Below are 12070 nucleotides of genomic sequence, written 5' to 3'. Positions count from 1 at the left end.
TGTTCACTACTAAAATACGTAATCACATTTAGACCAAATGATCTAATTGCATAAATTTTCTTGTGATCTGGAGTTCCTGGCACTGAAACCCATTTCCTAGCAAACCTATTAAAACTCCCAGGCTGCTTCCAAATTCTGTGTGTTGGCTGAGGGTTCCTTTTTCAAACTATGGCAAGCAAACCTGGGAATTTTTATAATCGGAGATAAATCAGTGATTGTTTTTCTTCCTTTTGTCAACTTCGTTTTTCAGCAAAAAGGAAGATGTATATAACAAGACTGAAATGAAAAATTTAGCGTATACAGTGGAAGAAGCATTCTACTTATGTTATTTAATCCTCAGAATAACTGTGCTGGTTTTTCTTTATTTCCTTCTGCTGAGAAAGTTGAGACTAAGAGAAGAGACATAACTTGCTCAATATCAACCAGCTCAGAGTACAGACCCAAGGTATTATATACCTACCATTGCCAATGAATGTCCTGGCTCTCAGAAGACACCCTAGAATGGCACATTTACCCTTTGATACTAGCTAAGGCTTTTGCTCCACACTTTTGAAGGCACTGTTGTTTTTATTAGCCAGTAGAATCATGTTCAAAATTCTACCCAGTTCTTTTTATTCAGTAAAAGAAAAAGAAGGGAATTATTAAACCTTCATTATGGAAAGAGATAAAGCCAAGTGTATTTGTGAGTTATAACTAGGCTGAGCTAGTTGCCCGTTTTGTCTCTATGTATATAACCGTAATCACTAGCACCTTGTGTATAATAAGCACCGGATGGCATGTGCCTATTGTGTTAGAGGAATGCACAGCCCTGGGCTTTGTTTCTTACGATACACAGACCGCAGCTATATTTAAAATGATAATCTGGGTAATGTTCTTCACATTTTATTTGTGTGAACTCAACCATGATGAAGGAATTATTATCTGGTGAACCTGTGCTTGTTGTTAGGAATGCATTCCTGAGTGTCCTGATGAGGAAATTAGACGAACCATGCATATGTCCATTCAATCTAGAAGCAGTTATTGAGCATTCATTGTGTACCAATTGCTGTCCTTGACAAGAAGACTTACACCCAGTGGTCCCAGAGGGAGACTTAGGAAGTGGGAGCACCTGTCAGATCGTCATGTGAATCCTTCCGTCCAATTCCATCCATCTACAGCCCCCTCCCAAACTTCTGGGATTCTCCTTTCCTGCTTCACACTTATATATACACATTCTTCATGTGAACATTTATTCAGATAAAGAAGAGTCATGACTGGAAGAGGGTTTTGATGACTGGTGGAAGAGTCTCATTGACCCAGCCCACTAATGACGCTGGTAACGTGTTTAAATGTTGTCTTGTAGATGCCATCTTTGCTTATGATGGTTGGCTTTAACACTTAAGAATAAAATAAGGGTGGTGTCCTTGCTGGTTTGTTTTATGTTTGCAGATGAAGAACAGTATCCTTGGCTTTTTTCCTGAGATTCTTCTAACTAACAGCAACCAATTCTGTTCAAAATTAATTTTGTTAGTATTTTTGTAAGTTAAAGGCAGCCCAGATTTATTGAGCCTAGCAGTGTACTAGGCAATGGGGAAAATATAAAATAAGGAAACTTGTGCATAAGAAATGGGAAAAACGTATCAAGAAAAGACAATAATTTCTAATCTTCTTGGTTTCGTTTCAATGCAATGCTGTCCTTTAGGGTAGTCACAAGTCACATATGGCTAATGAGCAGGTGAAATCTAACTGGTCCAAATTGGGATGTGTGGTAAAATAATCATATGAAAGAGATCATGAATAATTTTTTATGTTGATTGCATATTGAAATGATATTTTGAATATATTGAGTTGAATATAGTATTAATTTAATTTCACCTGTTTCTTTTTACTTTATAAAATGTGGCTAATAGGAAAATAAAATTATATCTGTGGCACATACTGCTTTTTAAAATGTGGCTAATAGAAACATAAAATTACATATGTGGCATACATTATATTTTTGTTAGAAAGTGTCATTGTAATATTTCCACCAGTCATATTGGGGATTATATAGTGTATAGTGATTTATAATATGATTTTTTACATTTAAAATTATTTCATTATGCCGGGCGCGGTGGCTCACGCCTGTAATCCCAGCACTTTGGGAGGCCGAGGCGGGCGGATCACAAGGTCAGGAGATCGAGACCACGGTGAAACCCCGTCTCTACTAAAAATACAAAAAACTAGCCGGGCGCGGTGGCGAGTGCCTGTAGTCCCAGCTACTCAGGAGGCTGAGGCAGGAGAATGGCGTGAACCCGGGAGGCGGAGCTTGCAGTGAGCCGAGATTGCGCCACTGCACTCCAGCCTGGGCGACAGAGCGAGACTTCGTCTCAAAAAAATAAAATAAAATAAAAATAAATAAATAAATAAATAAAATTATTTCATTAAATATTTTTCTCCAATCATGATATTTGTGTAGCCACCTTGAATGTTTTAATTATCCCATCATGGAAGTGTTGAGGTGTGTGTATAACTGGGACTTCCTGTTCCGCATCATTTAGCCATTTAGACATTTAGGTCATTTGCAGTTTGCAAAGTAAGGAATTTTTTTTAATGTTAAATAATACAATCTTCCCCTCCCTCTAAGGGAGTAAATTTGGAAAAAATAAATATGGAAGAAATAGTTAAAAATTAATTTTGTTATAAGAAATATTTTTAATATTGTGGTATATTTATTTTGAGAGTTCTTTTGCTTTTTTGTGCTTGTTTTACAAATTTATGTTAATATTATATATTGCATTTTAATTATTTTTATGTGAATGTAAGAATTATATGTTTTAAATTTAATTATAAGATGGTTGTAAAAAAAGAGAGAGAGGTCATTGTAATATCTGTATAGTGCTCAACTGAGTGAATATGTTATTTTTCTCTGCTACTGGCCTTAGAGATTGAATCAAATTTTGAATCATTCATCGTTTTCTCCAAATTTTAGACTATTTGAATTTCTTCATCAAACAGGCCTCAGATGGGCATTTACAAAAAAGTACACAAAGAAGTACTGTGTATCACACCTTAGTAACCACCATGGTTCAATTTAGAAGTTCTATTGTTGAAAAGATTATAGATAAGTCCTGTAGTAGCAGCTGCTTGAGAAGCTGTGGCAGGTGGGTCACTTGAATTCAGGAGTTTGAGGCTATAGTGAGTTATGATCATGCCACTGCACTCCAGCCTGGGCAACAGAGTGAGATTCATCTCTCAAAAAATTATTACAGGATGTTCTTAATAAAGTGCATAATTAAAGAAGAGGTACACATTCTCTCCTTGCAACCTATTCTTATAGTCAATTGTTACACGTGCAAACGTTATTTAATTTTATGAGATTCGTAAGTTCTTTCTAATATGAGCAAAATATCAGACCTAGAGCAGTGCCTGCCATTTAGTAGTGTTGGTGAGTGAATATCTGTTAAATGAATAAACTCAGCTTATTAAGGTATGTTTTGGTCATTTCATGCTGGTCTTGCCATAGAATGCATTGGGAGTGTGGATGGAAAATAGTGGAAATGGCATCCATGACCATTCTGTGGCTACCCTTGAGCGATCTGTTTGCTTTGCAAAGCAATAAATAATAGAAATATTTAAAATTTTAGCTTTTTAATACTTGAAAGAAATTTAGAGAGGATTTCTCTAATTGATGATGTACTCAATTTACAGAGGAGAAAACAGGCATGGAGCTATTGTGTACTGAAATTGATTCAGAAAAGGCCTAGAAGTAAGGCCCTGGGCTTCCGAATTCTGCATTTCACATTGCTGTGCTGCCAATAGAACACAAATATTTTAATAAAGTCAGTCTCCAAACCCATTATTTTCCTGTTTTATTGAACAAATTTAGAGAATTTTACTTTAATAAAAACATGTATCTAATTGAAGGTTGAATTTAAGCCAAGGTTTTCATTGTTAATAATTAGCAGCATGAATTTGTGGGCATGGGATGGGGTGTTTTCCCTCATTTTGTTGGCACAGTTATTACTAGGGTTTTTCTTGTGCTGACATGCTTTATTATTAGCACCAGCAGAGCACTCAAGATTTTCAGTCATTCATGGAACCACTAGATTCTAGTCCCTAAGCTTAGTTAATTTTAGGCTCTGGAAGTTGAATGTTAAGAAAGGAAGTCTCTACTAAAAATACAAGAAAATAAGCCGGGCGAGGTGGTGGGCGCCTGTAGTCCCAGCTACTCGGGAGGCTGAGACAGGAGAATGGCGTGAACCCGGGGGGGGCGGAGCTTGCAGTGAGCCGAGATGGCGCCACTGCACTCCAGCCTGGGGCACAGAGCAAGACTCCGTCTCAAAAAAAAAAAAAAAAGAAAAAAAAAGAAAGGAAGCTTTGAGTTGAAGGAGTAGCAAGGGAGATAAGCTTTCAGCAAAAAAAACCATGAGTAATTGAGATGCACAGCAACATTATGGATGAAAAGATCATTGTTCATATTTATATTCAGTATTTCTATTTGTAGGATGCTGTTCTTGAGTATGAGGGCAGCTGAATAGAATAGTTTGACACCTGTAGTTCTTCCTTTATCAGTTAGCTATAACAGAATATTTATGTCAATGAAAATAGAAGAGCAAAGAAATTGAGAGCAGAAATCCAAAGCAGCAGTACGTCAAATTCAAGCGGAAGTGAAAAATGAGGACTTTGACTTGTGTTATAATTCCGTTCCTCCTGTATCCACAGCCATGTTTAGACAGGAATTTAATAGCGGGTTACACGGACCAGTGGCAAGATCATGGGCATGAGAATTTTGGAAACGTAGGTTGTCATTCCAGGTCTACTGCTGTGTGACCTCAGCAAAATAAATTCACCTATGAAGACTTCAGACTGCCCTGAAGTCACCTCGGAAGTGAAAAGCTGATACCAGGTTAACAGGTCTCCTCTTCCACAACTCAGTCTAGAAACGACTTCCCAGAACTCACGGTCAGTTACAGAATAAAGAATGTCCTGATCAGTTGCGGATGTCTATGGAAAGTAGCATGATTACTGTTCTTAGGTTCTATGATTCTTTGACTACAAAGGTTTCTATGTCCTGCTATATGGTAAAACCAAGAATATTCACTTGAAGATGTTCATTTCTTTTTTACTTGGCAATGAGTTCAAATTACTTTTGTGATTTGTTAATGACACAGGAAATACAGCCAATGTTGATTGAAGAGGCATGTGGTGATAATTGGACTCAATCTTTAGAAATGTGTAAATTAAAAGAGCAATCAAAATGGGCAGAATTATGCAAAGCAAGTGTTCCTATTCACTGATCATGTCACTGTGTTGAAATGTTTAATCAATATCTTAAAATCTCCAGAAGATACAAAATGGTTCACATAATTGTTCTGTTAGGGAAGATTTTCATGGGAACAGCTTAGTTCAACATATTTCTAAGTCAATAATCTTTTCTCTCACAGTGGTCTGTGAGCCTGTGATTAGTAATTCATTGATGTCAATGTCATGAGTAATACTAACAAGGAGCACTCATTGAGTTTGCTCTTTGCCAGAACCCATTCAAAGTGGTGTCTACAAGTCAGTTAATTTCTCACACAAACTTGATAAGTAGGTATTATTGTTGTTATTATCCTTATCTTACACATTAGTACACTGATGCTCAGAGAAGTCACACAACTCTCCCTAGGTCACATTGCAAGTGGGCAGTGAAGGTCTTAACCAGGATATTTCTCTACTGCTAGTGGTGACAATAATTGCCATTTGGAGGTTCTTTTCTGCATCACAGACTCTGGCAGAAGCAGTGCATATATGACTTTGTTTCATGGCTGTTTTACAAATGGGATAAGTAAGGCTTAGGGTGCCTATGTAATGAGTCCACTATCACCCACCCAATAAGTGTTATGGCTGGGTTTCTGTAATTCCAAAGACCAAGATGGATTCACCACTAAGGCAACTATGGATTTCCCTTTTGTTAAAGTGCACAAAGTATGCCTATTAAAATCTGAATCCCATTTATGACTTGGGTTTAGAGAAATGGTGGATTGCAGGAAGTGAAAAGGCGTCTTAAGTAAGCATGTGCCAAACTCCTGCAGAAAGTCTGCACAGGGCGCAGGTCAAAGCTCCAACCTTACTTCCTCAAAGAGACATGTGGATGTCACCCTGTTTTTAAGGCACTTTCCAAACATCCACTCTCCCACGAAACCATACACACATCTTCAGTTACTCTATTCACATTATTTTGTTTTGTTGTCTTCAGAGCATTGACATTGTCTTGTCTATTCTTCACCAGACATAGTTTCATGAGAACAGAGAGGTTGTTGGTTTTATTCACCTCTGTGTCCCCAGTACCTCCAACAGTATATGGGACACAAATTGTACCCCAAAGCTTTAATCGAATGAATGATTTTGCTTATGGTTATTATTATAAATATCAATAGCAACAATTTTTATTGACTGGTTTCCTGTGTTCCTTTCTTTGTAGTAAGTACACATTTTCTAAATTTATTTCTTACAATAAAATTAGGGAGTTTGTGTTATTGTTATATCCATTTTGCAGATGTGGAACATAAGACATACTAAGGTCAAATTACTTGCATAAGGACACAAACCTAGTAGTTAGGAGTCACACCCCAACGCATGTCTTTTCATCTGCACAGGCTGTACTCTCACGCCCAATACTCAGCTCACTTGTGACTACAAAAAGTTGTGAACAGGTCTGTCTTTTCATTGGTTGATTTTCCCAAGATGTAATTTATGTGGCTTCATCGCTGACTTTGTAGATAAGATTTAAATTCAATGAACACTTATTGAATAGAGTCACAGATTATATGGTAAGCATCACCAGTTCCACTTTACAAGAGCAAAAAAGGAAGTTCAAATAAGTGATATTTGTGTTGCTAGAAATTGGTAAAGCCAGAATTTAAACCCAGGACTGTTAATTCCAAGTCTTTGGCTCAATCTGTAATAAATGATGAAGACTTCTCTAAAAAAGAAAAATAGCATTCTCAACCATGTATTTCCAAACAAGTGTTTTCAAATTGCATATAGAGAGGAGGCATTACATCATGATAAATATTGTGATTCTTTTGCTAAGTGCTCTCTTGGGACAGATAATATCTGAAATAGATACTTGATCATTATTTAGTCCAAACCCACATGTAAGCCTATGTCCTCTCTTGTCAGAGATCTAACCTACACAAAGAGGTATCCTGAATGATTTTGTTTTAGTTTCATTTCTTTCTCTTTCTCTTTCTCTTTCTTTTCTTTTCTTTTTCCTTTTTTTTTCTTTTCTTTTTCCTTTTTTTTCTTTTCTTTTCTTTTTTTTTTTTTTTGATACAGGACTCTCTCTCTCAGGCTGGAGTGCGGTGGCTGGATCTCAGCTCACTGCAACCTCCACCTCCCAGGTTCAAGCGATTTTCCTGCCTCAGCCTCCCAAATAGCTGGGATTACAGGTGCCTGCCACCACATCTGGCTAATTTTTGTATTTTTAGTGGAGATAGGGATTTCACATCATGGCCAGGCTGGTCTCGAACTTCTGTCAAGAGATCTGCCTGCCTCTGCATCTCAAAGTGCTGGGATTACAGGCGTGAGCCACTGCGCCTGGCCTATTTTCTCTAAAAGCATGTTTTGCGTTTGCTTTTCAGTATCATGAAATGACAAGTGGCAAATTTCAGGAGTGTTCATTGATTTTTCTTTCAGGATAAAGAATAATTTCAGAAGTAATTCAGAAATATCAAGGTAGATTTGTGCCCCTTTTAAAGTGGTTACATAGTTGCTGAGCTGATAAACATGCATTTGGACTTCTTCCAGCTGAGAAAGAGAGAGGCTGCAGTTGATAGATATTTCCTTTTTTTTTTTTTTTTTTTTTTTTTTTTTTGAGACAAAGTCCTGCTCTGTCACCAGGCTGGAGTGCAGTGGTGCAATCTTGGTTCACTGCAACCTCTGCCTCCTGGGTTCAAGCAATTCTTATGCCTCAGCCTCCCGAGTAGCTGAGATTACAGGCATACGCCATCACACCCAGCTAATTTTTGTATTTTTTGTAGGCATGGGGTTTCACCATGTTGGCCAGGCTGGTCTCTATCTCCTGACCTTGTGATCTGCCTGCCTCAGCCTCCCAAAGTGGTGGGATTACAGGCGTGAGCCACTGTGCCCGGCCAATAGATGTTTCTTATAATACTTCAGCTATTTTAAAACCAGCACTTAAATAAACAGACAAAGACGAAAACCATCGAAAGATCTAAAGTGGCCAAATAGAACAAGGAGAAATGTATCTGCATTTCTTTAGGAAGTGGGAAAGAAAGAGAGAAATAAAAATCCATGTTTTTAGCTATAAAATATCAGTTGATATTTCTTTAGGGAGACTAAAACTTTTCAGTTTTCAAGCAAATATTCTGATTCTAAAAAAGGAGATGGGCTGATAAGATTTAAAATGTGTGGCATGACCTATGTTGTTTCAGAGGTGATAGAGCCATTTATAGTTTCTAATAAAATCTAAGAGAAAATGCAAGTTATTGTATCAATTCAACCATAACACAACAAAAGATCATTACTGCCCTATCAGCAACTATATAAATTGTGACAAACTAAATATGCTAGACCACATCTGAGCTAGAACATCAGTCACTTTGTTTTGAAAACCATATGAATACCAAGTCTTTGATGAATATGCACAGAATGTTACCGGTACTTTTATTAAAGACATTTGATAAACTACAGTTTTTTTTCTTCCAGATATTTGACCAGTTAAGTGGTTTCTCTATCCGTGCTTGGGAAGTCCATTAGTTAATGTCTAAATAAATATTTGGGTGCTACTATACCTCCTTCCACAGCTTGATCAATTGTTCAGTATGAGCAACAGCAAATAAACAAATTTAGAGTATCTTCCCTGGGATTAGGGACCATTGTTTCTGACTGTCACTAGCCCCTTGTCCTTCAGTTTCAGTTGCTCTGGGGTAAGTCTGCCTGTTCATTTGTGATGCCCAGCACTGCTGTTTTTATGCATTAATAGATCCATAACTGAAACCTAATTTTATTTATTTGCTTAGGACTTATGAGAGTAAATAACTAAATGAGTCATTCATTTAACTTAAAGTTTTGCCAGAAACTTTACATTCATTATCTAATTTCCTCCTGCCAACAACCTTGGTGGGTTAGGCATCAGTCTTACCTTATAGATACAAAAACTGAGGTTGAGAAGGTAAACAAATTACTGGCAGAGACAGGCTATCCATGCTCAACTCTAAAGCTTTTCTTCTTTCCATGTTCTATTTCTTTTCTTTTTCTTTTTTTTTTTTTTTTTCCGAGACAGTGTCTTGCTCTGTCTCTGCTGGAGTGAAGTGGCACTATCTGCTACCTCTGTCTCCTGGGTTCAAGTAATTCTCCTGCCTCAGCCTCCCGAGTAGCTGGGATTACAGGCACACACCACCATGCCTGGCTAATTTTTGTACTTTTAGTAGAGACGGGGTTTCTCCATGTTGGCCAGGGTGGTCTCGAACTCGTGACCTCAGGTGATCCACCCACCTCGGCCTCCCAAACTGCTGAGATTACAGGCGTGAGCCACCACACCCAGCCACCCATGTACTTTCAATAGCATGTTTTGTTGTTGTTGTTTGTTTTTTGTTTTGTTTTGTTTTTTGTTTGTTTGTTTGTTTTTTTGGTTTTTTGGAGACAGAATCTCTCTCTGTCGCCCAGGCTGCAGTGCAGTGGTGTGACCTTGGCTCACAGCAACCTCTGCCTTCCAGGTTCAAGCAATTCTCCTGCTTCAGCCTCCCGAGTAGCTGGGATTACAGGCCTCCGCTACCACGCCCAGTTAATTTTTGTATTTTTAGTAGAGACAGCAGGGTTTTGCCATGTTGGCCAGGCTGGTCACTAACTCCTGACCTCAGGTGATCTGCCCACCTCGGCCTCCAAAAGTGCTGGGAGTACAGACGTGAGCCACTGTGCCCGGCCCAATAGCACATATTTTTATGTTAACTCTGTACATGATAAAACTGTCCTAAATTTTACTCTGAAGTTTTTCAGAATTACATTTGTAGTTTTGTATTTTTATCTTTATACGTTGTTCAGTGGCATTTCTTCTATTTAATGTCTTCATCCCATCCTAGATTGAGAGTTTAGGGAAGCTTCTACTATTAGACATGTTAAAGAAATGATTCCTTGAAGTGGGACAATTTAGAGTAATGATCAAGAGGCCAGGCTTTCTGCTCCAGAAGACCTGGTCTGAGCCCTACTTTCACTGCTTATGTATTGGGTGACTTTAGGCAAATTTCTTATCCTCATTAAGTGTAAATTTCCCATTTGAAAAACAGGAATAATGATCATACCTATTGCTTATGGTTATTTATGCATTAATTAATTCAACAAATACGTATTCATCTCTTATAATAAGCCAGGTACTCAGTAATGAATTAACCAAGTTGGCTGCCCTGAAACACTTTATATTCTAGCAAGAAAAGACACACACACACAAAAACTGATAAATAAATAAACTTAGTCCAGTAGTGCTAAGGGCTGTAGAGACAAATAAAGCAAGGTAGAGAGAGGTGGGTGTGGAGTGGTAGTAATTGGAGAAGGATGTTTTTTAGAAGGAGAACTTTCCATTATAAAGTGACAATTGAGCAGAAACTTGAAATAAATTTTATTGAGCGAATTAAGAAAAAAACGACACAGAAAACCAAATTGAAGGTACAATGTTTTGTAAGATGCCTGCTCTGGAGAGATGCAAGCCCTTACTACAGGCTTATTTTAAATCACTAGAATTCGAGCTCCCTAAGATGAGGGCACACTTCTGTCTCATTCGTTGCTGCATCACAAGCATGCACAATGCCTGTTAGAGTCTCAGTACAACTAAGCTATAACTCTTGGAATCTCTGTCTATTTCCTGGTGGAGATAGTTGGATGAGGGGGTCAGTAGATGGAGAGAAGAAGCTGAGAGTAGAAGAGGAATCTCCACGGTAGCAGTCACCTGCCCCACCTCATCAGAATGTCATCAGAGGTCTAGACCTAGATGGCTTTTGGGCATGGGCTTGACTATAGTTTCACGAAAGGTATAATGCTTCAATAAAAAGTTTTATTGACAGCAGCTATGAAATCTACAGAAAATAGCACAAGTGATGGCTTGAGATTCGAAGACAAGTCTGGGATTCCCTACTAACCCCGTGAGGGCACATGGAGAGAAATATACAACAGGACATTTAACCTGCATATGCTACCAGTCCTGCTGCAACTCACATGTTCCATTCTGATTTGCTGTTGGCTTACTGGAAGTAACCTAGGGCATATTTTTTTTTAGAGACCAGGAAGAATTCTCTTTTCTTTTATTCACTCATTCAACTAATAGTGTCCTCAGCTCCTGGTTCCAAACTCTGCCTGAGGCATGAGATCTGAAACCTCATACTGTTTAAACATGGTATCTTCCATGAGGTCTGTGCTGTTTTACTTGGTGATACCCAATAGAGGTGATTACCTCTAAAATAACCCAAAGATAGCCAGCACTTAGTGCACCCAGAGATTGTCTGACAAAGCTGAATGATTTATAAGGCAGTCTTTTAAGTGAATTTGCTCCTGATTTACTTAGTGAACGTTTTTTCTCTAAGATCTCAGATAGTGTGAAAAACCTTTACAGCTTATGCATGAGGAGCCTCACTATGCTTTACCCTGCCCTGCTTAATTGCAGATCTTGGAAACACTCACTCAAAGATGCCAGATATTTAACTGAACTTCCAATTCACTGTTGCTAAATTGCAAACATCCTTGAAAAACTGATAAACAGAAATAAGCTTCCAAGTGCCTCCAGAAAGGCACAATGCTTGGAAAAAAAATAGAAATAAACCCTCTAATTGCAGCAGCACATTTTATGGTCAATAAAGTATTCAATATGCTATACAGCAGGGGTATCTCAACTGAAAGTCAAATAAAAATAACTGTGCATGTGATAGCTCAATGAAAACTTTCTTTTCTCAGCAAGAGATAAAAAATCTCAACTGTCTCCAGCCTGGCATATTTGATGAATTGCTTGCACAAAAGAGGATGTGTGGGATTTAGCCTAGCTGAAACAAAACAAAACAAATTCCTAGTAACAGGCTCCTAAAGAAAGGTAGCACCTGATTCTGCTTGGTTTGGGATTATT

General features: G+C 38.0%; 1 protein-coding gene across 3 annotated transcripts in view; it reads left to right on the top strand.

Moving 5' to 3' along the window:
• KCNIP4 (potassium voltage-gated channel interacting protein 4) overlaps nt 1–12070 on the top strand; it is a 1213657-nt gene that overhangs the window by 185672 nt on the left and 1015915 nt on the right. Inside the window, exon 2 of one of the 3 annotated variants that reach the window (XM_025385255.1) lies at nt 1012–1123. The exons of the other annotated variants lie outside the window; for them this stretch is intronic. The gene's annotated coding sequence lies outside the window, so the exon portion shown is untranslated. The remainder of the gene's footprint in view (nt 1–1011; nt 1124–12070) is intronic. 3 annotated transcript variants of the gene reach the window in all.

This window comes from Theropithecus gelada, chromosome 5 (assembly GCF_003255815.1).
Source record: "Theropithecus gelada isolate Dixy chromosome 5, Tgel_1.0, whole genome shotgun sequence".
Classification (NCBI taxonomy): Eukaryota; Metazoa; Chordata; class Mammalia; order Primates; family Cercopithecidae; genus Theropithecus; species Theropithecus gelada.
Note: the sequence above shows the minus strand (reverse complement) of the source record. Positions and strands in the feature narration are given on the sequence as shown.